The sequence below is a fragment of the Tachyglossus aculeatus genome, unplaced genomic scaffold (assembly GCF_015852505.1).
Source record: "Tachyglossus aculeatus isolate mTacAcu1 unplaced genomic scaffold, mTacAcu1.pri scaffold_145_arrow_ctg1, whole genome shotgun sequence".
NCBI lineage: Eukaryota > Metazoa > Chordata > Mammalia > Monotremata > Tachyglossidae > Tachyglossus > Tachyglossus aculeatus.
The window spans coordinates 144697-169708 of NW_024044869.1; the positions used below are offsets into that span (position 1 = coordinate 144697).

At 51.4% G+C, this 25012-nt stretch overlaps 1 protein-coding gene and 1 pseudogene across 1 annotated transcript in view; one reads left to right on the forward strand and one right to left on the reverse strand.

Moving 5' to 3' along the window:
- Nucleotides 1-2920: 2920 nt before the first annotated feature.
- Nucleotides 2921-14970, reverse strand: LOC119923120 (annotated as a pseudogene).
- A 7923-nt stretch (nucleotides 14971-22893) lies between these two features.
- The window catches only part of LRRC2 (leucine rich repeat containing 2), a 56065-nt gene continuing 53946 nt past the window's right edge, over nucleotides 22894-25012 (forward strand). Inside the window, exon 1 of the mRNA XM_038742656.1 lies at nucleotides 22894-22968. The gene's annotated coding sequence lies outside the window, so the exon portion shown is untranslated. The remainder of the gene's footprint in view (nucleotides 22969-25012) is intronic.

Here is a 25012-nt window from a genome sequence, read left to right on the forward strand (position 1 = left end):
TAAATAGTAAGTTGCTCAATAAATAGTAAGCGCTCAATAAATACCACTGATGGATGGAGAATGTCTGTCTTCCCCTCTAGAGCTCATTGCAGGCAAGGAATGTGTGTTTTTGTTGTTCTTATGGATGCCTCCCAACGCTTAGTACAAGTGCTCTGCACACAGTAGGCGCTCAATAAATAGCACTGATGATGGAGAATGTCTGTCCTTCCCCTCTAGAGCTCATTGCAAGCAAGGAATGTGTCTGTTTGTTGCTCTATTGGACGCCTCCAAACGCTTAGTACAGTGGCTCAGCACACAGTTGGCGCTCCAATAAATAGTAAGTGCTCACTAAATAGTAAGTGCTCCATAAATAGTAAGCGCTCAATAAATACCACTGATGGATGGAGAATGTCTGTCTTCCCCTCTAGAGCTCATTGCAGGCAAGGAATGTGTCTGCTTATTGTCTATTGGATGCTCCCAAACGCTTAGTACAGTGCTCCGCACACAGTTGGCGGCTCATAAATACCACTGATGGATGGAGAATGTCTGTCTTCCCCTCTAGAGCTCATTGCAGGCAAGGAATGTGTGTTTTTGTTGTTCTATTGGACGCCTCCAAGCGCTTAGTACAGTGCTCTGCACACGAGTTGGCGCTCAATAAATACCACTGATGGATGGAGAACGTCTGTCTTCCCCTCTAGAGCTCATAGCAGGCAAGGAATGTGTGTTTTTGTTGTTCTATTGGATGCCCCAAACGCTTAGTACAGTGCTCCGCACACAGTAAGCGCTCAATAAATACCACTGATGGATGGAGAATTGTCTGTCTTCCCCTCTAGAGCTCATTGCAGGCAAGGAATGTGTGTTTTTGTTGTTCTAATTGGATGCCTCCAAACGCTTAGTACAGTGCTCAGCACACAGCTGGCGCTCAATAAATAGTAAGTGCTCAATAAATAGTAAGTGCTCAATAAATAGTAAGCGCTCAATAAATACCACTGATGGATGGGAGAATGTCTGTCTAGAGCTCATTGCAGGCAAGGAATGTGTCTGTTTATTGTTCTATTGGATGCTCCCAAACGCTTAGGTACAGTGCTCTGCACACAGTTGGTGCTCAATAAGTACCACTGATGGATGGAGAATGTCTGTCTTCCCCCTCTAGAGCTCATAGCAGGCAAGAATGTGTGTTTTTGTTGTCTATTGGATGCCCCAAACGCTTAGTACAGTGCTCCGCACACAGTAAGCGCTCAATAAATACCACTGATGGATGGAGAATGTCTATCTTCCCCTCTAGAGCTCATTGCAGGCAAGTAATGTGTGTTTTTAATTGTTCTATTGGACACCTCCAAACGCTTAGTACAGTGCTCTGCACACAGTTGGCGCTCAATAAATACCACTGATGGATGGGAGAATGTCTGTCTTCCCCTCTAGAGCTCATTGCAGGCAAGGAATGTGTCTGTTTGTTGTTCTACTGGACGCTCCCAAACGCTTAGTACAGTGCTCAGCACACAGCTGGCGCTCAATAAATAGTAAGTGCTCAATAAATAGTAAGTGCTCAATAAATAGTAAGCGCTCAATAAATACCACTGATGTATGGAGAATGTCTGTCTAGAGCTCATTGCAGGCAAGGAATGTGTCTGTTTATTGTTCTATTGGATGCTCCCAAACGCTTATTACAGTGCTCTGCACTACAGTTGGTGCTCAATAAGTACCACTGATGGATGGAGAATGTCTGTCTTTCCCCTCTAGAGCTCATAGCAGGCAAGGAATGTGTGTTTTTGTTGTTCTATTGGATGCCCCAAACGCTTAGTACAGTGCTCCGCACACAGTAAGCGCTCAATAAATACCACTGATGGATGGAGAATGTCTATCTTCCCCTCTAGAGCTCATTGCAGGCAAGTAATGTTGTGTTTTTATTGTTCTATTGGACACCTCCAAACGCTTAGTACAGTGCTCTTGCACACAGTTGGCGCTCAATAAATACCACTGATGGATGGAGAATGTCTGTCTTCCCTCTAGAGGCTCATTGCAGCAAGGAATGTGTCTGTTTGTTGTTCTACTGGACGCTCCCAAACGCTTAGTACAGTGCTCAGCACACAGCTGGCGCTCAATAAATAGTAAGTGCTCAATAAATAGTAAGTGCTCAATAAATAGTAGCGCTCAATAAATACCACTGATGGATGGAGAATGTCTGTCTAGAGCTCATTGCAGGCAAGGAATGTGTCTGTTTATTGTTCTATTGGATGCTCCCAAACGCTTAGTACAGTGCTCCTGCACACAGTTGTGCTCAATAAGTACCACTGATGGATGGAGAATGTCTGTCTTCCCCTCTAGAGCTCATAGCAGGCAAGGAATGTGTGTTTTTTGTTGTTCTATTGGATGCCCCAAACGCTTAGTACAGTGCTCCGCACACAGTAAGCGCTCAATAAATACCACTGATGGATGGAGAATGTCTGTCTTCCCCTCTAGAGCTCATTGCAGGGCAAGGAATGTGTGCTTTTGTTGTTCTATTGGACGCCTCCAAACACTTAGTACAGTGCTCCGCACACAGTTGGTGCTCAATAAATAACCACTGATGGATGGAGAATGTCTGTCTTCCCCTCTAGAGCTCATTGCAGGCATTGGATGCTCCCAAACGCTTAGTACAGTGCTCCGCACACAGTTGGCGCTCAATAAATACCACCGATGGATGGATAACGTCTGTCTCCCCCCTCTAGACTGTCAGCTCATTGCGAGCGAGGAATGTGTCGGTTTGTTGTACTATTGGATGCCCCCCAAACGCTTAGTACAGTGCTCTGCACCCAGGCAAGGCGCTCAATAAGTACCACTGAATGAAAGAACAAATGCACCAAAACCCCCGTCCTCGTCCTCAAACCAGAGAGGGACTTTGCAGATAAATAACGTTTATTATAAAATACGGGGGCCGCAGGATCCGAACTCGGCGCCGGGCCTAGGGCAGAGCGAAGGCGGCGGAGGCGGCGAGGCCCCAGAGCAGGATCCAGGGGGAGGGAATCCCGCCCTGATCCCGAGATCCCGGATATCCCAAATCCGCCGTCTTCCTCCCTGGGATCGCCTGGAGAGGAAGGCCGAGGGAAAAGGAAGGGTCAGAGGTCATAATAATGACATTTGTTAGGGCGCTTACTACGTGCCAAGCGCTGTTCTAAGCGCCGGGGGGGGAGACAAGGTGATGAGGTTGTCCCCTGTGGGACTCACGGGTCTTCATCCCCCATTTGACAGAGGAGGCAACTGAGGGCCCAGGGAATAATAATAATAATGACCGGCGTTTATTAAGCGCTTACTATGTGCAGAGCACTGTTCTAAGCACTGATAATAATGGTATTTGTTAAGCGCTTACTATGTGCCCAGCACTGTTTTAAGCGCTGGGGGGGAGACAAGGTGATGAGGTTGTCCCCTGGGGGGCTCACAGTCTTCATCCCCATTTGACAGAGGAGGGAACTGAGGCCCAGGGAATAATAATAATAATGACGGCGTTTATTAAGCGCTTACTATGTGCAGAGCACTGTTCTAAGCACTGATAATAATGGTATTTGTTAAGCGCTTACTATGTGCCAAGCACTGTTCTAAGCGCTGGGGGGGAGACAAGGTGATGAGGTTGTCCCCCGGGGGGCTCACGGGCTTCATCCCCATTTGACAGAGGAGGAAACTGAGGCCCGGAGAATAAAATAATAATAATAATAAGAAGAATGATAATAAGAATAATAATAGCATTTATTAAGGGCTTATTAAGTGCAGAACACTGTTCTAAGCCCTAGGGTGGACACAAGGCAATCAGGCTGTCCCACGTGGGGCTCCCAGTCTTCATCCCCATTTTCCAGATGAGGTCACTGAGGCCCAGGGAAGTGAAGTGACCTGCCCAAAGTCACCCAGCTGACAAGCGGCGGAGCCAGGATTTGAACCCACGACCTCCGACTCCAAGGCCCGGGCTCTTCCCACTGAGCCGCGCTGCTTCTCTGCTTCAATAAATACGATTGAATGATTGAAGGGATGAATAAATTCCTCGTGAGCGGGGAATGTGTCTGTTTATTGTTGTAGTGGACTCTCCCCGGTGCTTAGTACAGTGCTCTGCTCCCTACACTCATTCATTCATTCATTCAATCGTATTCATTGAGCGCTTTACTGGGTGCAGAGCACTGTACTAAGCGCTTGGGAAGTCCAAGTTGGCAACATCTAGAGACGGTCCCCACCCAACGGTGGGCTCACAGTCTAGAAATAAATGCGATTATTATTATTATTATTATTATTGGAGGATGGAAGGAAGGAATAAATTCCTTGTGGGCGGGGAACGGGTCTGCTAATTGTTGGATTGGAGTCTCCCCAGCGCTTAGTACAGTGCTCTGCTCACAGGGAGCGCTCATTACATAGGATTGACTGGGAGGATGGATGGATGGATGAATGAATGGGGCAGAGAGGTTGGGCGTGGGGGGAGGCAGGGGGTCAGCGGGGGGGGGGGGGGGGGTCCCGCCCTCCGGCCTTTGATCTGCAGATGGATGTGGATTAATCAGGAGAAACTCCCGGGGCTTCAGGCCAGTCCCCCTCCCTTCCTCTGCCCTCCTTCCCTCTTAGCATGAAGGCTTCAAGGGCCAGCCTGCATATTCCGCGGGGGAGGAGGAGGAGGAGGAGGAGGAGGAGGAGGAGAAGAAAAGGAGGAAGAGGAGAAGGGAAAAGGAGAGGAAAAAGAGAGGGAGGAGAAAAAAGAAGGAGGAGGGGGGAGGAAGAGGAGGAGGAAAAGAAGAGGAGGAGAAAGGAGGGGAGGAGTAGAAGGGAGTGGGAAAAGGAGGAGAAGAAAAGGAGGAAGAGGAGGAGAAGGAAAAAGGAGAGGAGAAAGAGAAGGAGGAGAAAAAAGAAGGAGGAGCGGGGAGGAAGAGGAGGAGGAAAAGAAGAGGAGGAGAAAGAAGGGGAGGAGTAGAAGGGAGTGGAAAAAGGAGAAGAAAAGGAGGAAGAGGAGGGAGGAGGGGAAGGGAAAAAGGAGAAGAAAAGGAGGGACGAGGAGGGGGAAGGAAAAAGGAGAAGGAAAGGAGGAAGAGGAGGAGAAGGAAAAAGGAGAGGAGAAAGAGGAAGAGAAAAAAAAGGAGGAGGGGAGGAAGGGGAGGAAAAGAAAGAGGAGGAAAGAAGGGGAGGAGTAGAAGGGAGTGGAAAAGGAGGAGAAGAAAAGGAGGAAGAGGAGGAGGGAGGGGGAAGGAAAAAGGAGAAGAAAAGGAGGAAGAGGGAGGGGAAGGAAAAAGGAGAAGAAAAGGAGGAAGAGGAGGAGAAGGAAAAAGGAGAGGAGAAAGAGGAGGAGAAAAAAGGAGGAGGGGGAAGAAGAGGAGGAGGAAAAAGAAGAGGAGGAGAAAGAAGGGGAGGGGTAGAAGGGAGTGGAAAAGGAGGAGAAGAAAAGGAGGAGGAGGAGAAGGAAAAAGGAGAGGAGAAAGAGAAGGAGGAGGAAAAGAAGAGGAGAAAAGAAGAAGGTGGAGAGAGAAGGAAGAGGAGGAGGAGGAGAAAGAAGGGGAGGAGGCAGAAAAGAAGGAAAAAGGAGAGGAGAAAGAGAAGGAGGAGGAAAGAAGAAGGAAGAGTGGGGAGGAGGAGAAGGAAAAAGGAGGAGAAGGAGGAAGAGGAGGAGGAAAAGGAGAGGAGAAAGAGGAGGAGGGAGAAAGGAGGAGGAGAAAAGAAGAAGGTGGAGGGAGAAGGAAGAGGAGGAGGAGGAGAAAGAAGGGGAGGAGGCAGAAAAGACGGAAAAAGGAGAGGAGAAAGAGAAGGAGGAGGAAAGAAGAAGGAAAAGTGGGGAGGAGGAGAAGGAAAAGGAGAGGAGGAGGACGAAAGGGAGAGGGAGGGGGAGGAGGAGGAGAGGGAGGAAAAAGGAGAAAAAAAGAAGGAAGAGGAGGAGGAGAAGGAAAAAGGAGAGGAGAAAGAGGAGGAGGAGGAAAGGAGGAGGAGGAAAGAAGAAGGTGGAGGGGGGAGGAAGAAGAGGAAGAAGGGGAGGAGAAAGAAGGGGAGGAGGAGAAGGGGAGGAAAAAGGAGAAAAGAAGGAGGAAGAGGAGGAGGAAAAGGAGGAGGAAAAGAAGAGAAAGAAGGGGAGGAGGAGGAGGATAAGGGGGAGAAAAAAAGAGGAGAAGAAAAGGAGGAAGAGGAGAAGGAAAAAGGAGAGGAGAAAGAGGAGGAAAAAAGAAGGAGGAAGGGGGAGGAAGAGGAGGAGGAAAAAGAGGAGGAAAAAGGAGAGGAGAAAGAGAAGGAGGAGGAAAGAAGGAGAAAAGGAGGAGGAGGAGGAGGAGGAGAAGGGGAGGAAGAAGGAGGAGAGGAAGAGGAGGAGGAGGAGATGAGGAGAAGGAAAAAGGAGAGGAGAGGAGAAAGAGAAGGAAAGGAGGGGGAGAAGGAAAAGGGAGATGAGGAGGAGGAGGGAGGAAAAAAGGAGGAGGAAAAAGGAGGAGAAGGAGGAGGAGAAGGAAAAGAAGAGGAGAAAGAAGGGGAGAAGGAGGAGAAGGGGAGGAAAAAGGAGAAGAAAAGGAGGAGGAGGAGGAGGAAGAGGAGGAGAGGGAGGAAAAAGAGGATGAGGAGAAAGGGGAGGAAAAAGGAGGAGAAAAAAAGGAAGAAAAGGGGGAGAAGAAGGAGAGAAGGAAAAAGGAGAGGAGAGGAGAAAGAGAAGGAGGAGGAAAGAAGAAGGAAGATGGGGAGGAAGGGGAGGAGGAGGAGGGGGAGGAGGAGAATGGGGGGAAAGGAGGAGGAGAGGGAGAAAAAAGAGGAGGAGGAAGGAGGAGAAAGAGGAGAAGGAGGAAGGGGGAGAAAGAGGAAGAGGAGGAAGAGAAAAAGAAGAATTAGGAAAAAGGAGGAGAAAGGACAAAAGGAGAAGGAAAAGGAGAGAAGGAGGAGAAAGAGGAAGGAGGACGAGGAGAAAGAGGAAGAGGAGGAGGAGGGAGAAGTGGGAGGAGGAAGGGGGAGAAGGAAGAAGTGGAAGAGGAGGAGGAGAAAGAAGAAGGACGGGGAAAGGAGGAGAAAGGAGAAAAGGAAAAGGAGAGGAGGAGGGGGCAGAGGAGAAGAAGGAGGAGGAAGAGGTGGAGGAAGAGAAAGAGAAGAAGGAGGAAAAAAGGAGGAGAAAGAGGATGACTGTGAGCCCACTCTTTTAGACTGTGAGCCCACTGTTGGGTAGGGACTGCCTCTATATGTTGCCAACTTGTCCTTCCCAAGTGCTTAGTACAGTGCTCTGCACACAGTAAGTGCTCAATAAATACGATTGATGATGATGATGATGAGAAGGAAAAGGAGAGGAAAGGAGGAGGAGGATGGGGAGGAAGAGAAAGGGGGCGAGGAGGAGGAGAATGGGGGACAAAAAAAGGAGAAGGAGGAGGAAGGGAAAAGGGAGGAGGGAGGGGAGGAAGAGGAAGGGGAGAAAGAGGAGGTGGAGGAAGAGGGGGAGGAAAAATGGGAGGAGGAGGAGAAAAAGGAGGAGGGGGAGGAGAAGGGGAGAAAGAGGAGGAGGAAGGAGGGAGAAGGGAGGAGGAGGAGAAGGAAGAGGGAGAGGTGGAGGAGGAGGAGGAAGGGAAAAGGGAGGAGAGAGGAGGGAGGGAGGAGGGAAGGAGGAGGAAGGGGGAGAAAGAGGAGGAGGAGGAAGAGAGGGAGGAAGAGGGGGAGGAGGAGAAAAGGAGAAAGAGGAGGAGGAAGGAGGGAGAAGAGTAGGGATCAAAGGAGGAGGAAGAGGAGGAGGACAAGGAGGAGGAGGAGGAAGGAGGGAGAAGGGAGGAGGGATGAAGGAGGAAGAAGGGAGGAGGAGGAAGGTGGGAGAAGGGCGGAGGAGGAGGGAGAAGGGAGGAGGGATGAAGGAGGAGAGGGAGGAGGAGGAGGAGGAGGAGGAGGAGGAGGAGGAGGAGGAGGAGAGCCTCAGGGGCCATACCACAGCCGGGCAGGAAGTTTTGTTGGAAACAGCGCAGGGCTCCGAGGGAGCACTTGCAGAGGGAGCATTTTCGGGGCCACCAGCTGCCGTGCGCCACCAGCCCGCAGTGTCTGCAACCGGCCGGCAAACAAAAACACACTGTCAGGAACCCAGGACAGCCGGCATGTTCGCCTCCTTCCTCCTCCTCCCCCTCCTCCTCCTCCAGCCTCCCTCATCCCTCCTCCTCCATCTTCCCATCTGCATCCTCCCCGCCTCCTCCTCCTCCTCCTGCATCTTTCCTTCCCTATCCTACCCTCCTCCATCCTCTCCTCCTCCATGCTCTCCTCCTCCATTGTCCCTCCTCCACCTCCTCCATTTTCCCTTCCCCATTGTCCCCTCCTCCATCCTCCTCCTCCTCCTCATTTTCCCTCCTCCACCTCCTCCTCCTCCATCTTCCCTTCCCCATCCTCCCCTCCTCGACCCTATTCTCTTCTCTCCTCCTCCACTTTCCCTGCTCCTCCTCTTCCATTTTCCCTCTTCCTCCTCCTCCTCCTCCTCCATTTTTCCTTCCTCATCTCCTCCCCTCCTCCATCCTCCTCCTCCTCCTCCATTTTCCCTCCTCCACCATCTTCCTTACTTCATCCTCTCCTCCTCCCTCCTCATTGTCCTTCTCCATTTTCCCTTACCCCAGCCTCTGCTCCTCCATCCTCTTCCTCCTCCTCCTCCTCCTCCTCCATCTTCCCTTCCCCATCCTCCCTTCCTCCACCCTCTTCTCTTCCCTCCTCCTCCACTTTCCCTGCTCCTCCTCTTATATTTTCCCTCCTCCTCCATTTTCCCTTCCTCATTCTCCACTCCTCCATCCTCCTCCTCCTCCATTTTCCCTCCTCCTCCTCCATCTTCCCTTCCCCATCCTCCCCTCCTCCTCCATCCTCTCCTCCTCCATCTTCCCCCTCCTCCTCCTCCATCCTCTCTCCTCCTATATTCTCTTCCTCCCTCCTCCATTTTCCCTCCTCCTCCTCCTCCTCCATTTTCCCTTCCCCATCCTCCCCTCCTCCTCCATCCTCTCCTCCTCCATCTTCTCCCTCCTCCTCCTCCTCCATCCTCTCTCCTCATCCTCTCCTCCTCCTCCCTCCTCCATTTTCCCTCCTCCTCCTCCATCTTCCCTTCCCCATCCTCCCTTCCTCCTCCATCCTCTCCTCCTCCATCTTCCCCCTCCTCCTCCTCCATCCTCTCTCCTCCTCCTCCCTCCTCCATTTTCCCTCCTCCTCCCTTCCCCATCCTCCCCTCCTCCTCCATCCTCCCCCCTCCTCCTCCTCTTCCTCCTCCATCTTCTCTCCTCCATCCTCCTCCTCCTCCATCCTCTCTCCTCCATCCTCTCCTCCTCCTCCCTCCTCCATTTTCCCTCCTCCTCCTCCTCCTCCATCTTCCCTTCCCCATCCTCCCCTCCTCCTCCATCCTCCCCCCTCCTCCTCCTCCTCCATCTTCTCTCCTCCCTCTTCTTCTCCTCCTCCCTCCTCCATTTTCCCTCCTCCTCCTCCTCATCCATCTTCCCTTCCCCATCCTCTCCTCCTCCATCTTCTCTCCTCCATCATCTCCTCCTCCTCCCTCCACCCTCCTCCTCCTCCATCTTCCCTTCCCCATCCTCCCCTCCTCCTCCATCCTCTCCTCCTCCCATCTTCCCTCCTCCTCCTCCTCCATCTTCTCTCCTTTCCTCCCTCCTCCCTTCGGCCCTCCTCCTCCATCTTCCCTTCCCCATCCTCCCTCCTCCCTCCTCCTCCTCCTCCTCCGGCCCAGTCCCTCCTTACATTTTCCGCTCATCGACCTCACATCGTCGCCCCATGAAGCTTGGGGGGCAGGCGCAGAAACTCCCCAAAATACAGGTTCCCCCGTTAAAACAGCAGCTCCTCTCCGGGCCCTTTCCTGCAGCCGGGAAGACGGGGAGAGACGGACAGGAATGATAATAAAAAACAATAACAATAATAATCACTCGTGCCATCGTATTTATTGAGCGCTTCCCGTGTGCGCAGCACTGGACTAAGCGCTTGGGGAGTCCAATTGGGCAACGCGTAGAGACAATCCCTACCCAACGACAGGCTCACGGCCTTAGTTGTTGTACATTCAATCAATCAATCAATCAATCAATCATATTTATTGAGCGCTTACTGTGTGCAGAGCACTGTACTAAGCGCTTGGGAAGTCCAAGTTGGCAACATACAGAGACGGTCCCTACCCAACAGTGGGCTCACATATTTACTATTCTATTTATTTTGTTAATGATGTGCATAGAACTTTAATTCGATTTGTTCCAACAATTTTAATAATAATAATAATAATGATGATGGCATTTGTTAAGCGCTTACTATGTGCCGAGCTTAATGATGTGCATATAGCTTTAATTCCATTTGTTCAGACGATTTTAATAATAATAATAATAATGATGGCAGGAATGACTTTGGGCAAGTCACTTCACTCCTCTGTGCCTCAGTTACCTCATCTGGAAAATGGGGATTACGACTGTGAGCCCCGTGGGGGACAAGCAGCGTGGCTCAGTGGAAAGAGCCCGGGCTTTGGAGTCAGAGGTCATGGGTTCGAGTCCTGGCTCCGCCACATGTCTGCTGTGTGACTTTGGGCAAGTTACTTAACTTCTCTGAGCCTCAGTTACCTCGTCTGGAAAATGGGGATTAAGACTGTGAGCCCCACGTGGGACAACCTGATCACTTTGTATCCCCTCCAGCGCTTAGAACAGTGCTTTGCACATAGTAAGCACTCAGCAAATGCCAACGTTATTATTATTATAAACTCCCCAGCGCTTAGAACAGTGCTTTGCACATAGTAAGCGCTCAGCAAATGCCAACATTATTATTATTATAAACTCCCCAGCGCTTAGAACAGTGCTTTGCACAGAGTAAATGCTTAATAAATGTCATTATTATTATTATTAGTCCAGTGCTCTGCACAAGGTAAGCGCTCAATAAATACGATTGAATGAATGAATGAATGAATGAATGAATGAATGAGGAGGGGGCGTCTCTTACCAGAGATGGATTCCAGGGTCAAGTCCATCAGTCCCAGGAGGACCAGTATAGTCGCCGCTGGCCTGTGGGGAGGACCAGGAGGAGAGGATGGGCGGGACGGAGGCAGGGAGGACGGGGTGGGGGGACATAGGGAGGATGGGGAGAGAGACAGAGACAGGGAGGAGGGGGAGAGACACAGAGACAGGGAGGAGGGGGAGAGACACAGAGAGAGGGAGGAGGGGGAGAGAGACAGGGAAGATAAGGAGAGAGACAAAGACAGGGAGGGTGGGGAGAGAGTCAGAGATAGGGAGGGGGGAGAGAGACAGAGACAGGGAGGAGGGAGAGACAGGGAGGAGAGAAGAGAGAGACAGAGACAGGGAGGAGGGGGAGACAGAGACAGGGAGGAGGGGGAGAGAGTCAGAGACAGGGAGGATGGAGAGAGACAGAGACAGGGAGGAGGGAGAGACAGAGACAGGGAGGAGGGGGAGAGAGTCAGAGATAGGGAGGGGGGAGAGAGGCAGAGGCAGGGAGGAGGGGGAGAGAGACAGAGACAGAGAGGAGGGGGAGACAGAGACAGGGAGGCTGGGGAGAAAGACAGAGACAGGGAGGAGAGGGAGAGAGACAGAGATAGGGAGGAGGGGGAGAGAGACAGAGACAGGGAGGAGGGGGAGAGAGTCAGAGACAGGGAGGATGGAGAGAGAGACAGGGAGGAGGGAGAGACAGAGACAGGGAGCATGGGGAGAAAGACAGAGACAGGGAGGAGGGGGAGAGAGACAGAGACAGGGAGGAGGGGGAGAGAGACAGGGAGAAGGGGGAGAGACAGGGAGGAGGGGGAGAGAGAGACAGGGAGGATGGGGAGAGAGTCAGAGATAGGGAGGAGGGGGAGAGAGATGGAGATAGGGAGGAGGGGAAGAGAGACAGAGACAGGGAGGAGGGGGAGAGAGACAGAGACAGGGAGGAGGGAGAGAGAGACAGAGACAGGGAGGAGGGAGAGAGAGACAGAGACAGAGAGGATAAGGAGAGAGACAGAGACAGGGAGGATGGAGAGAGAGACAGGGAGGAGGGGGAGACAGAGACAGGGAGGATGAGGAGAAAGACAGAGACAGGGAGGATGGGGAGAGAGTCAGAGATAGGGAGGAGGGCAAGAGAGACAGAGACAGGGAAGATGGAGAGAGAGACAGAGACAGAGAGGAAGGAGAGAGAGACAGAGATAGGGAGGAGGGGGAGAGAGGCAGAGACAGGGAGGAGGGGGAGAGAGACAGAGACAGGGAGGAGGGGGAGAGAGACAGGGGATGAAGGGGGGAGAGAGACAGAGACAGGGAGGATGGGGAGAGAGACAGGGAGGAGGGGGGAGAGAGACAGAGACAGGGAGGAGGGGGAGATAGACAGAGACAGGGAGGATGGGGAGAGAGACAGAGACAGGGAGGAGGGGGGAGATAGACAGAGACAGGGAGGATGGAGAGAGACAGAGACAGGGTGGTGGTGGAGAGAGACAGAGACAGGGAGGATGGGGAGAGAGACAGGGACAGGGAGGAGGGAGAGACAGGGAGGAGGGGCGAGAGAGACAGAGACAGGGAGGAGGGGGAGACAGAGACAGGGAGGAGGAGGAGAGAGACAGAGACAGGGAGGAGGGAGAGAGAGACAGAGACAGAGAGGAAGGGGAGAGAAACAGAGACAGGGAGGGGGGAGAGAGACAGAGACAGGGAGGATGGAGAGAGAGACAGGGAGGAGGGAGAGACAGAGACAGGGAGGAGGAGGAGACAAAGACAGGGAGGAGGGGGAGAAAGACAGAGACATGGAGGAGGGGAGACAAAGACAGGGAGGAGGGGGAGAAAGACAGAGACATGGAGGAGGGGGAGAGAGACAGAGACAGGGAGGATGGGGAGAGAGACAGACACAGGGAGGAGGGGGAGAGAGACAGAGACAGGGAGGATGGAGAGAGAGTCAGAGATAGGGAGGAGGGGGAGAGAGATGGAGATAGGGAGGAGGGGGGAGAGAGACAGAGACAGAGAGGAGGGGGAGAGAGACAGAGACAGGGAGGAGGGGGGAGAGAGACAGAGACAGGGAGGAGGGGGGAGAGAGACAGAGACAGGGAGGATGGGGAGAGAGGCAGAGACAGGGAGAAGGGGGAGAGAGACAGAGACAGAGAGGATAAGGAGAGAGACAGAGACAGGGAGGAGGGGGAGAGAGACAGAGACAGGGAGGATGGGGAGAGACACAGAGGCAGGGAGAAGGGAGAGACAGGGAGGAGGGGAGAGAGACAGAGACAGAGAGGAGGGGGAGACAGAGACAGGGAAGAGGAGGAGAGAGACAGAGACAGGGAGGAGGGGAGAGAGACAGAGACAGAGAGGAAGGGGAGAGAGACAGAGACAGGGAGGAGGGGGGAGAGAGACAGAGACAGGGAGGATGGAGAGACAGACAGGGAGGAGGGAGAGACAGAGACAGGGAGGATGGGGAGAAAGACAGAGACAGGGAGGAGGGGGAGAGAGACAGAGACAGGGAGGATGGAGAGAGAGACAGAGAGGAAGGGGAGAGAGACAGAGATAGGAAGGAGGGGGAGAGAGACAGAGACGGGGGGAGAGAGTCAGAGATAGGGAGGAGGAGGAGAGAGACAGAGATAGGGAGGAGGGGGAGAGACAGGGAGGAGGGGGAGAGAGACAGAGACAGGGAGGATGGAGAGAGAGACAGGGAGAAGGGGGAGAGACAGGGAGGAGGGGGAGAGGGAAAGAGACAAGGAGGAGGGGGAGAGAGTCAGAGATAGGGAGGAGGGGGAGAGAGACGGAGACAGGGAGGAGGGGGAGAGAGACAGAGACGGATGAGGGGGGAAGAGACAGAGACAGGGAGGAGGGAGAGATGGGGGAGAGAGACAGAGACAGGGAGGAGGGGGAGACAGAGACAGGGAGGAGGGGGAGAGAGTCAGAGACGGAGGATGGAGAGAGAGACAGAGACAGGGAGGAGGGGGGAGAGAGACAGAGACAGGGAGGAGGGGGAGAGAGACAGAGACAGGGAGGAGGGGGAGAGAGAGACAGAGACAGGGAGGAGGGAGAGACGGAGACAGACAGGGAGGATGGAGAAACAGAGAAGGCCAGGGAAAGAAGAGACAGGGAGGACAGGGAGAGAGACAGAGAGAATGGAGAGAGACAAAGAAAGCTGGGGAAAGAAGAGACAGGGAGGACAGGGAGAGAGACAGAGAGAATGGAGAGAGACAAAGAAAGCTGGGGAAAGAAGAGACAGGGAGGACAGGGAGAGAGACAGAGAGGATGGAGAGACACAGAGACAGAGAAGGCCAGAGAAAGAAGAGATGGGGAGGACTGGGAGAGAGACAGAGAGGATGGAGGCAGAGAGACAGAGAAGGCCGGAGAAAGAAGAGATGGGGAGGACAGGGAGAGAGACAGAGAGGATGGAGACAGAGAGACAGAGAAGGCCGGAGAAAGAAGAGACAAGAAGGACAGGGAGAGAGACAGAGAGGATGGAGACAGAGAGACAGAGACAGAGAAGGCCGGAGAAAGAAGAGACAGGGAGGACAGGGAGAGAGACAGAGAGAATGGAGACAGAGAGACAGAGAAGGCCAGAGAAAGAAGAGACAGGGAGGACAGGGAGAGAGATAGAGAGGATGGAGACAGAGAGACATAGAGACAGAGAAGGCCTGGGAAGGGAGAGACAGGGAGGACAGGGAGAGAGACAGAGAGGATGGAGAGACAGAGACAGAGAAGGCCGGAGAAAGAAGAGACAGGGAGGACAGGGAGAGAGACAGAGAGGATGGAGACAGAGAGACACAGAGACAGAGAAGGCCTGGGAAGGGAGAGACAGGGAGGACAGGGAGAGAGACAGAGAGGATGGAGAGACAGAGACAGAGAAGGCCAGAGAAAGAAGAGACAGGGAGGACAGGGAGAGAGACAGAGAGGATGGAGACAGAGAGACAGAGAAGGCCTGGGAAGGGAGAGACAGGGAGGACAGGGAGAGAGACAGAGAAGATGGAGAGAGACAGAGAGACAGAGCAGGGAGAGACAGAGAGGACAGAGACAGAGAGAGAAGGATGGGGAAGGGAGAGACAGAGAGGGCCCTCCCCCCCCACCCAGCCCCCTTCCTCCAGGAAGCCCCCCAAGATTAGGCAGACCTGGTCTTCATCTTTGGGGGGGGAGATCATGCCAGGGGATCTGCTTCGGAGCCCCGTCCTCGGCCGTGGTGCTGTACTGGACGCCCCCCTGGGCCTCTAGGGGAAGCCCCTCCCCCCCCCCAGCTCCAGGGGGCGGGGAACCCCAAGACTGACCCCTCACCCCTTTAATGAGATGCAAAATGGGGGGGAGGGGATCATTTGAGCACCCCCCCCCGAAATTAACCCTTTAACCCCGACCCCCCTGGAGGGATGGGAGAGGCGGGGCTGAGATCAATCAATCAATCAATCAATCAATTCGTATTTATTGAGCACTTAATCAATCAATCTATCAATCGTATTTATTGAGCGCTTACTGTGTGCAGAGCACTGTACTAAGCGCTTGGGAAGTACAAGTTGGCACCATATGGAGACGGTCCCTACCCACGAACCTCCCCACCCCCATCCATCCATCAATTGATCCGTCCTATTTACTGAGCGCTTCCTCCTAACTAGCACTGATAATAAGGATGATGGTATTCGTTAAGCGCTGACTCTGTGCCGAGCACTGTTCTAAGCGCTGGGGGAGAGACCAGGTGATGAGGTTGTCCCCCGGGGGGCTCACGGGCTTCATCCCCATTTGACAGAGGAGGAAACTGAGGCCCGGAGAATAATAATAGTAATAATGGTATTTGTTAAGCACTTGCTATGTGCCAAGCACTGTTCTAAGCGCTGGGGGAGAGACCAGCTGATGAGGTTGTCCCCCGGGGGGGGCTCACGGTCTTTATCCCCATTTGACAGAGGAGGGAACTGAGGCCCAGAGAATAATAATAATAATAACAGCATTTGATAAGCGCTTACTATGTGCCAAGCACTGTTCTAAGCGCTGGGGAGGATACAAGGTGATGAGGTTGTCCCCCGGCGGGCTCGCGGTCTTCATCCCCATTTGACAGAGGAGGCAACTGAGGCCCAGAGAAGGGAAGCGACTGGCCCTAGGTCACACGACAGAGCAGCATGGCTCAGTGGAAAGAGCCCGGGCTTGGGAGTCAGAGGTCGTTGGGTTCCAATCCCGACTCTGCCACATGTCAGCCGGGTGACCTTGGGCGAGTCACTTAACTTCTCTGGGCCTCAGTTCCCTCCTCTGTCAAATGGGGATGAAGACCGTGAGCCCCACGGGGGACAACCGATTACCTTGTATCCTCCCCAGTGCTTAGAACAGTGCTCGGCACATAGTAAGCATTTAACAAATATCATTATTATTATTATTATTATTATTATCAAAGGGCCTGAGTTCAAATCGCCCAAAGGGGGAGGTGGGGGAAGGGTCGGGCTCTGTGATGGCTGCCTCTCTTCTTTGTTGCCCTCTCTGATCCTCTGATATGCCCTCAGGCTGCGGAACAGTTTTAGATAAAAGTTGGGAGAGAGAAGGCGGAGGAGGAGGAGGAAAAGGAAGAGGGGAAGAGGAGGAGGAAGAGGAGGAGGAGGAGGAGAGGAGGAAGAGAAGAGGAGGAGGAAGAAGAGGAGGAAAGGAGGAGGAGAGGAGGAGGAGGAAAAGGAAGAGAGGAGGAAGAGGAGGAGGAGGATGAGAAAGAGGAGGAGGAGAAGAGGAGGAGGAGGAAGAGGAGGAGAAGAGGAAGAGGAGGAGGAGAGGAGAAAGAGGAGGAGAGGAGAAAGAGGAGGAGGAGGAAGAGGAAAAGGAGGAGGAGGAGGAGAGGAGGAAGAGGAGGAGAGGAGAAAGAGGAGGAGGAAGAGGAGAAGAGGAGGAGGAGGAAGAGGAGGAAGAGAAGAGGAGGGGGAGGAAGAAGAGGAGGAAAGGAGGAGGAGAGGAGGAGGAGAAAGAGGAGGAGGAGAAGAGGAGGAGGAGGAGGAAGAGGAGGAGAAGAGGAGGAGAAAAGGAGGAGGAGGAGGAGGAAAAGGAAGAGGAGGAGAGGAGGAAGAGGAGGAGGGGGAGGAAGAGGAGGAGGAGGAGGATGAGAAAGAGGAGGAGGAGAAGAGGAGGAGGAGGAGGAAAAAGATGAGGAGGAGGAGGAGGAGGAGGAAGAGGAAAAGGAGGAGGAGGAGAAGAGGAGGAGGAAGAGAAGGAGGAGGAGGAGAAAGAGGAGGAGAGGAGGAGGAGGAAAAAGATGAGGAGGAGGAGAAGCAGGAGGAGGAGGAGGAGGAAGAGGAAAAGGAGGAGGAGGAGGAAAAGGATGAGGAGAAGGAGAAGGAAGAGGAGGAGGAAAAGGAGGAGGAAATGGAGGAGGATAAGAGGAGGAGGAAGAGAAGGAGGAGGAGAAAGAGGAGGAGAGGAGAAGGAGGAAAAAGATGAGGAGGAGGAGAAAAGGAAGAGGAGGAGGAGAGGAAGAGGAGGAGGAAGAGGAGGAGGAGGAGAGAGAAGAGGAGGAGGAAAAAGGAGGAGGAGGAAGAGGAAAAGAGGAGGAGGAGGAGGAAGAGGAGGAGGAAGAGAAAGGAGGAGGAGGAGAAAGAGGAGGGAGGATGAGGAAAAGGAGGAGGAGGAGGAGAGGAGGAGGAAGAGGAGGAGGATGGAGAAAGAGGAGGAGAGGAGGAAAAAAGATGAGGAGGAGGAGAAGCAGGAGGAGGAGGAGGAAGAGGAAAAGGAGGAGGAGGAGGAAAAAGATGAAGAGGAGAAGGAAGAGGAGGAGGAAAAGGACGAGGAAGAGAAGAGGAGGAGGAAGAGAAGGAGGAGGAGAAAGAGGAAGAGAGGTGGAGGAGGAAAAAGATGAGGAGGAGGAGAAGCAGGAGGAGGAGGAGGAAAAGGAGGAGAAAGAGGAGATGAGGAGGGGAAGGAGGAGGAGGAGGGGGGGGGCCTCCAGTAGCCAGGCTGTGAAGGAGGGGAGAGGGGACGGTCTGGGGGATGGGGAGGAGGGAGGAGGGAGGAGGGGAGGGAGACGGAGAGGGGGGGCGGGGGGGGGGAGTCTGGGTTTTCTCACCTTTTAATGGCTGAAAAATGGGATTTTCTCCCCAGGGATGATTTGGGTCGGGGGGCCACCTAAGTCTGACGCTAAATAAGTAGCAAATACCAAGGCGGGGGGGAGACGGAAGAAATGTTTCCACATTAGGAATGCCAGTAGAGGATAATATCAATGATTGGGGTATTTGGGAAGCGCTTACTATGTGCCAAGCACTGTTCTAAGCGCTGGGGGAGAGACGAGGGCATCAGGTTGGACACGGTCCTTGTCCCTCATAATAATGATAATAATAATGATGGCATTTATTAGGCGCTTACTATGTGCCAAGCACTGTTCTAAGCAGGGATTGTCTCTCTCTGTTGCCCAATTGGACTTTCCAAGCGCTTAGTACAGTGCTCAGCACCCAGGAAGCGCTCAATAAATACGACTGAATGAATGATTGATTTGATTTGTCGTCCGTCTCCCCCCTTCTAGGCCGTGAGCCCGTTGTTGGGCAGGGATTGTCTCTCTCTGTTGCCCAATTGGACTTCCCAAGCGCTTAGTACAGTGCTCTGCACCCAGGAAGCGCTCAATAAATACGACTGAATGAATGACTGATTTGTTTTGTCGTGTTTCATCATCAATCGTATTTATTGAGCGCTTACTGTGTGCAGAGCACTGTACTAAGCGCTTGGGAAGTACAAATTGGCTGTCTCCCCCCTTCTAGCCCGTGAGCCCGTTGTTGGGCAGGGATTGTCTCTCTCTGTTGCCCAATTGGACTTCCCAAGCGCTTAGTACAGTGCTCAGCACCCAGAAAGCGCTCAATAAATACGACTGAATGAATGATTGATTTATTTTGTTGTCCGTATCCCTCCTTCTAAGCCGTGAGCCCGTTGTTGGGCAGGGATTGTCTCTCTCTGTTGCCCAATTGGACTTTCCAAGCGCTTAGTACAGTGCTCTGCACCTAGGAAGCGCTCAATAAATATGAGTGAATGAATGATTGATTTGTTTTGTCGTCTGTCTCATCCTCAATCGTATTTATTGAGCGCTTACTGGGTGCAGAGCACTGTACTAAGCGCTTGGGAAGTACAAATTGGCTGTCTCCCCCCCTTCTAGCCCGTGAGCCCGTTGTTGGGCAGGGATTGTCTCTCTCTGTTGCCCAATTAGACTTTCCAAGCGCTTAGTACAGTGCTCTGCACCTAGGAAGCGCTCAATAAATACGACTGACTGAATGATTGATTGGTTTTGTTGTCCGTATCCCCCCTTCTAGCCCGTGAGCCCGTTGTTGGGCAGGGATTGTCTCTCTCTGTTGCCCAATTGGACTTTCCAGGCGCTTAGTACAGTGCTCTGCACCTAGGAAGCGCTCAATAAATACGAGTGAATGAATGATTGATTTCTTTTGTCGTCTGTCTCATCATCAATCGTATTTATTGAGCGCTTACTGGGTGCAGAGCACTGTACTAAGCGCTTGGGAAGTACAAATTGGCTGTCTCCCCCCTTCTAGCCCGTTGCTGGGCAGGGATTGTCTCTCTCTGTTGCCCAGTTGGACTTCCCAGGCGCTTAGTACAGTGCTCTGCACCCAGAAAGCGCTCAATAAATACACTAGCTGAAATGAATGATTGATTGGTTTTGTTGTCTCGTCTCTCTCCCCCCTTCTAGCCCGTGAGCCCGTTGTTGGGCAGGGATTGTCTCTCTCTGTTGCCTAATTAGACTTTCCAAGCGCTTAGTACAGTGCTCAGCACGCAGGAAGCGCTCAATAAATACAACTGAATGAATGATTGATGGTCTTGAGGCCTGCCTCCTTGTTTTGTTGTCTGTCTCTCCCCCTTCTAGGCCGTGAGCCCGTTGTTGGGCAGGGATTGTCTCTCTCTGTCGCCCAATTGGACTTCCCAAGCGCTTAGTACAGTGCTCTGCACCCAGGAAGCGCTCAGTAAATACGACTGAATGAATGATTGATGGTTTTGAGGCCTGCCTCCTTGTTTTGTTGTCTGTCTCTCCCCCTTCTAGACTGTGAGCCCGTTGCTGGGCAGGGATTGTCTCTCTCTGTTGCCCAATTGGACTTCCCAAGCGCTTAGTACAGTGCTCTGCACACAGGAAGCGCCCAATAAATAGCATTAAATGAATAGAAATATAAAGCAGTGAATCTGGAGGGAAGAGAGACTTAGATGGAGCAGTGGCGCCACCCAGCGGGAAGAGCCGGAGTCGTTCGACTTGGGTTCATTTATCATCATCATCATCATTATCAATCAATCAATCAATCAATCAATCGTATTTATTGAGCGCTTACCGTGTGCAGAGCACTGGACTAAGCGCTTACCGGGGTTCCTTTATCATCATCATCATCATAATCAATCAATCAATCATCAATCGTAGTTTATTGAGCGCGTTCTGTGTGCAGAGCACTGGACTAAGCGCTTACTCGGGGTTCATTTATCATCATCATCATCATCATCAGAATCAATCAATCAATCATCAATCGTATTTATTGAGCGTTTACTGTGTGCAGAGCACTGGACTAAGCCGCTTGATCGGGGGTTCATTTATCATCATCATCATCATAATCAATCAATCAATCAATCGTATTTATTGAGCGCTTCCTGTGTGCAGAGCACTGGACTAAGCGCTTACGGGGGTTCATTTATCATCATCATCATCATAATCAATCAATCAATCAAGCAATCAATCGTATTTATTGAGCGCTTCCTGTGTGCAGAGCACTGGACTAAGCGCTTACCGGGGTTCATTTATCATCATCATCATCATCATAGTCAATCAATCAAGCAAGCAATCAATCGTATTTATTGAGCGCTTACCGTGTGCAGAGCACTGGACTAAGCGCTTACCGGGGTTCATTTATCATCATCATCATCATAATCAATCAATCAATCAATCGTATTTATTGAGCGCTTCCTGTGTGCAGAGCACTGGACTAAGCGCTTACGGGGGTTCATTTATCATCATCATCATCATTATCAATCAATCAATCAATCAATCAATCGTATTTATTGAGCGCTTACCGTGTGCAGAGCACTGGACTAAGCGCTTAACGGGGTTCCTTTATCATCATCATCATCATCATCATCAATCAATCAATCGTATTTATTGAGCGCTTCCTGTGTGCAGAGCACTGGACTAAGCGCTTATCGGGGTTCATTTATCATCATCATCATCATAATCAATCAATCAATCAATCAATCAATCGTATTTATTGAGCGCTTACTGTGTGCTGAGCACTGGACTAAGCGCTTATCGGGGTTCATTTATCATCATCATCATCATAATCAATCAATCAATCAATCGTATTTATTGAGCGCTTCCTGTGTGCAGAGCACTGGACTAAGCGCTTACCGGGGTTCATTTATCATCATCATCATCATAATCAATCAATCAATCAATCGTATTTATTGAGCGCTTCCTGTGTGCAGAGCACTGGACTAAGCGCTTATCGGGGTTCATTTATCATCACCATCATAATCAATCAATCAATCCATCAATCAATCGTATTTATTGAGCGCTTACTGTGTGCAGAGCACTGGACTAAGCGCTTGGGAAGTCCAAGATGGCAACATATAGAGAGATAATAATTTGTTAAGCGCTTACTATAATAATAATGATGATGGTATTTGTTAAGCGCTTACTATGTGCCAAGCACTGTTCTAAGCGCTGGGGAGGTGACAAGGGGATGAGGTTGTCCCCCGGGGGGTTCACGGTCTTCATCCCCATTTGACAGAGGAGGGAACTGAGGCCCAGAGAATAATAATAATAATGATAATAACAATAGTATTTGTTAAGCGCTTACTATGTGCCAAGCACTGTGCTAAGCGCCGGGGGGAGAGACAAGGTGATGAGGTTGTCCCCCGGGGGGCTCACGGGCTTCATCCCCATTTGACAGAGGAGGGAACTGAGGCCCAGAGAAGAATAATAATAATGATAATAATAATATTTAAGCGCTTACTATGTGCCAAGCACTGTTCTAAGCACTGGGGGGGATACAAGGTGATGAGGTTGTCCCCCGGGGGGCTCCCGGTCTTCATCCCCATTTGACAGATGAGGGAACTGAGGCCTAGAGAATAATAATAATAATAATAATGGCATTTGTTAAGCGCTTACTAGGTGCCAAGCACTGTTCTAAGCACTGGGGGGGATACAAGGTGATGAGGTTGTCCCCCGGGGGGCTCACGGGCTTCATCCCCATTTGACAGAGGAGGGAACTGAGGCCCAGAGAATAATAATAATAATGATAATAATAGTGTTTGTTAAGCGCTTACTATGTGCCAAGCACTGTTCTAAGCGCTTGGGGGATACAAGGGGATGAGGTTGGTATTGAGGTCCACTCAATATTGAGGTCATATTTGCCAAGCGCTTAGTACAGTGCTCTGCACACAGTAAGCGCTCAATAAATACGATTGATGATGATGATGATGATAAAATAAAATAATGATGGTATTTGTTAGGCGCTTACTATGTGCCAAGCACTGTTCTAGGCGCCGGGGTGGGTACACGCTCATGGACCGTGAGCCCCCCGTGGGACAACCTGATCACCTTGCCCAGCGCTTAGAACAGTGCTTGGCACGTAGTAAGCGCTTATCAATCAATCAATCAATCAATCGTATTTATTGAGCGCTTACTATGTGCAGAGCACTGTACTAAGCGCTTGGGAAGTACAAATTGGCATCACATAGAGACAGTCCCTACCCAACAGTGGGCTCACAGTCTATCAAATGCTTGGCACGTAGTAAGCGCTTATCAAATGCTTGGCACGTAGTAAGCGCTTAAGAAACACCATCATTATTATTATTCTTAAAGCGGCAGAGGCGGGATTGAGAATGGATAATAATTGTGACTCTTTTGGGCGCCCCTCGGGTGCCCGGGCACTGTACTGAGCGCCGCAGCCGGGGCCTAGGGGTGTCTTGGGGTCTTGGACGCCTCCCGGCCTGGAGAAACTTGACCCCTGGAGCAGAGCCCGGAAAGAGAAGGGTCTGTTTATCCGTTTCCAAAAATAATCCATGAGTGTCACATCTCTGGGAAGTGTGTCAGACGCCTGTAAACAACCCCAGCCCCCGTTAGGACCCCCTCTCCGGCCCCCCGAGGCCTCCACAGGCCTCCCTCGGTGGTAGAGCGGCTACTTTCTGGACGCCCTCCTTGGTGAGTGGCAGGTGGGGGGTCACTGGACAAGGGCCGGGGTCACTAGAAACCGTCGGGGTCGATTTGAGGCCTGTGGCTGGACTAGCCGTTATGGGGGAATCTGGGGTCTGGTAGGGGGTGCGGGGATGGAAATCCTAAAGGTAAATCGAGGCACAAGGACAACAATAATTTTGGTAATAATAATAATAATAATGATGGTGTTTATTAGGCGCTTACTATGTGCAAAGCACTGTTCTAAGCACTCGGGGGGGGGGATACAAGGGGATCAGGTTGTCTTCTAGACCGTGAGCCCGCTGTTGGGTAGGGACCGTCTCTAGATGTTGCCAACTTGGACTTCCCAAGCGCTTAGTACAGTGCTCTGCACACAGGAAGCGCTCAATAAATACGATGGAATGAATGAATGAATGAATATATGTTGCCAGCTTGGACTTCCCAAGCGCTTAGTACAGTGCTCTGCACACAGGAAGCGCTCAATAAATACGACTGAATGAATGAATGAATATATGTTGCCAACTTGGACTTTCCAAGCGCTTAGTACAGTGCTCTGCACACAGGAAGCACTCAATAAATACGATTGAATGAATGAATGAATATATGTTGCCAACTTGGACTTCCCAAGCGCTTAGTACAGTGCTCTGCACACAGGAAGCGCTCAATAAATACGACTGAATGAATGAATGAATATATGTTGCCAACTTGGACTTCCCAAGCGCTTAGTACAGTGCTCTGCACCCAGGAAGTGCTCATTAAATATGATTGAATGAATTAATATATGTTGCCGACTTGTACTTCCCAAGTGCTTAGTCCAGTGCTTTGCACACAGTAAGCGCTCAATAAATATGATTGAATGAATGAATGGATATATGTTGCCAACTTGTACTTTCCAAGCACTTAGTACAGTGCTCTGCACAAAGTAAGCGCTCAATGAATACGATTGAATGAATGAATGAATGAATATATGTTGCCAACTCGTACTTACCAAGCGCTTAGTCCAGTGCTCTGCACACAAGAAGCGCTCAATAAATATGATTGAATGAATGAATGAATATATGTTGCCAACTTGTACTTCCCAAGCGCTTAGTCCAGTGCTCTGCACACAGTAAGTGCTCAATAAATACGACTGAATGAATGAATGAATGAATATATGTTGCCAGCTTGGACTTCCCAAGCGCTTAGTCCAGTGCTCTGCACACAGGAAGCGCTCAATAAATACGATTGAATGAATGAATGAATGAATGAATGTCCCACGGTGGGGCTCATGGTCTTCATCCCCATTTTCCAGATGAGGGAACTGAGGCCCAGAGAAGGGAAGTGACTTGCCCAAAGTCACACAGCTGACGAGCTTCTGGTATTTGTTAAGCGCTTACTACGTGCCAAGCACTGTTCTAAGCGCTGGGGGGGGGATACAAGGTGATGAGGTTGTCCCCCAGGGGGCTGCCAGTCTTCATCCCCATTGGACAGAGGAGGAAACTGAGGCACAGAGGATAATAATAATGATAATAATAATGAGAGTATTTGTGAAGCGCTTACTATGTACCAAGCACTGTTCTAAGCACTGGGGAGGATACTTGTACTTCCCAAGCGCTTAGTACAGTGCTCTGCACACAGTAAGCGCTCAATAAATACGATTCAATGAATGAATGAATACAAGGTGATGAGGTTGTCCCCTTGGGGGCTCGCGGTCTTCATCCCCATTGGACAGAGGAGGAAACTGAGGCCCAGAGAAGGGAAGTGACTCGCCCAAAGTCACCCAGCTGACAAGGGGCGGAGCCGGGATTTGAACCCAGGACCTCTGACTCCCAAGCCCGGCCTCTTTCCACTGAGCCACGCTGCTTCTCGTGGCGTCTGTCAAGCGCGGGCTATGTGCTGAGCGTTGGGGCTGATGGCCCGTGGCGGGCAGGGATTGTCACTCTTTAGTGCCGGGTTGGACTTTCCCAGGCGTTTAGTACAGTGCTCCATGAATAATAATAATAATAATAATAATGTTGGTATTTGTTAAGCGCTTACTATGTGCAAAGCACTGTTCTAAGCGCTGGGGTGGCTA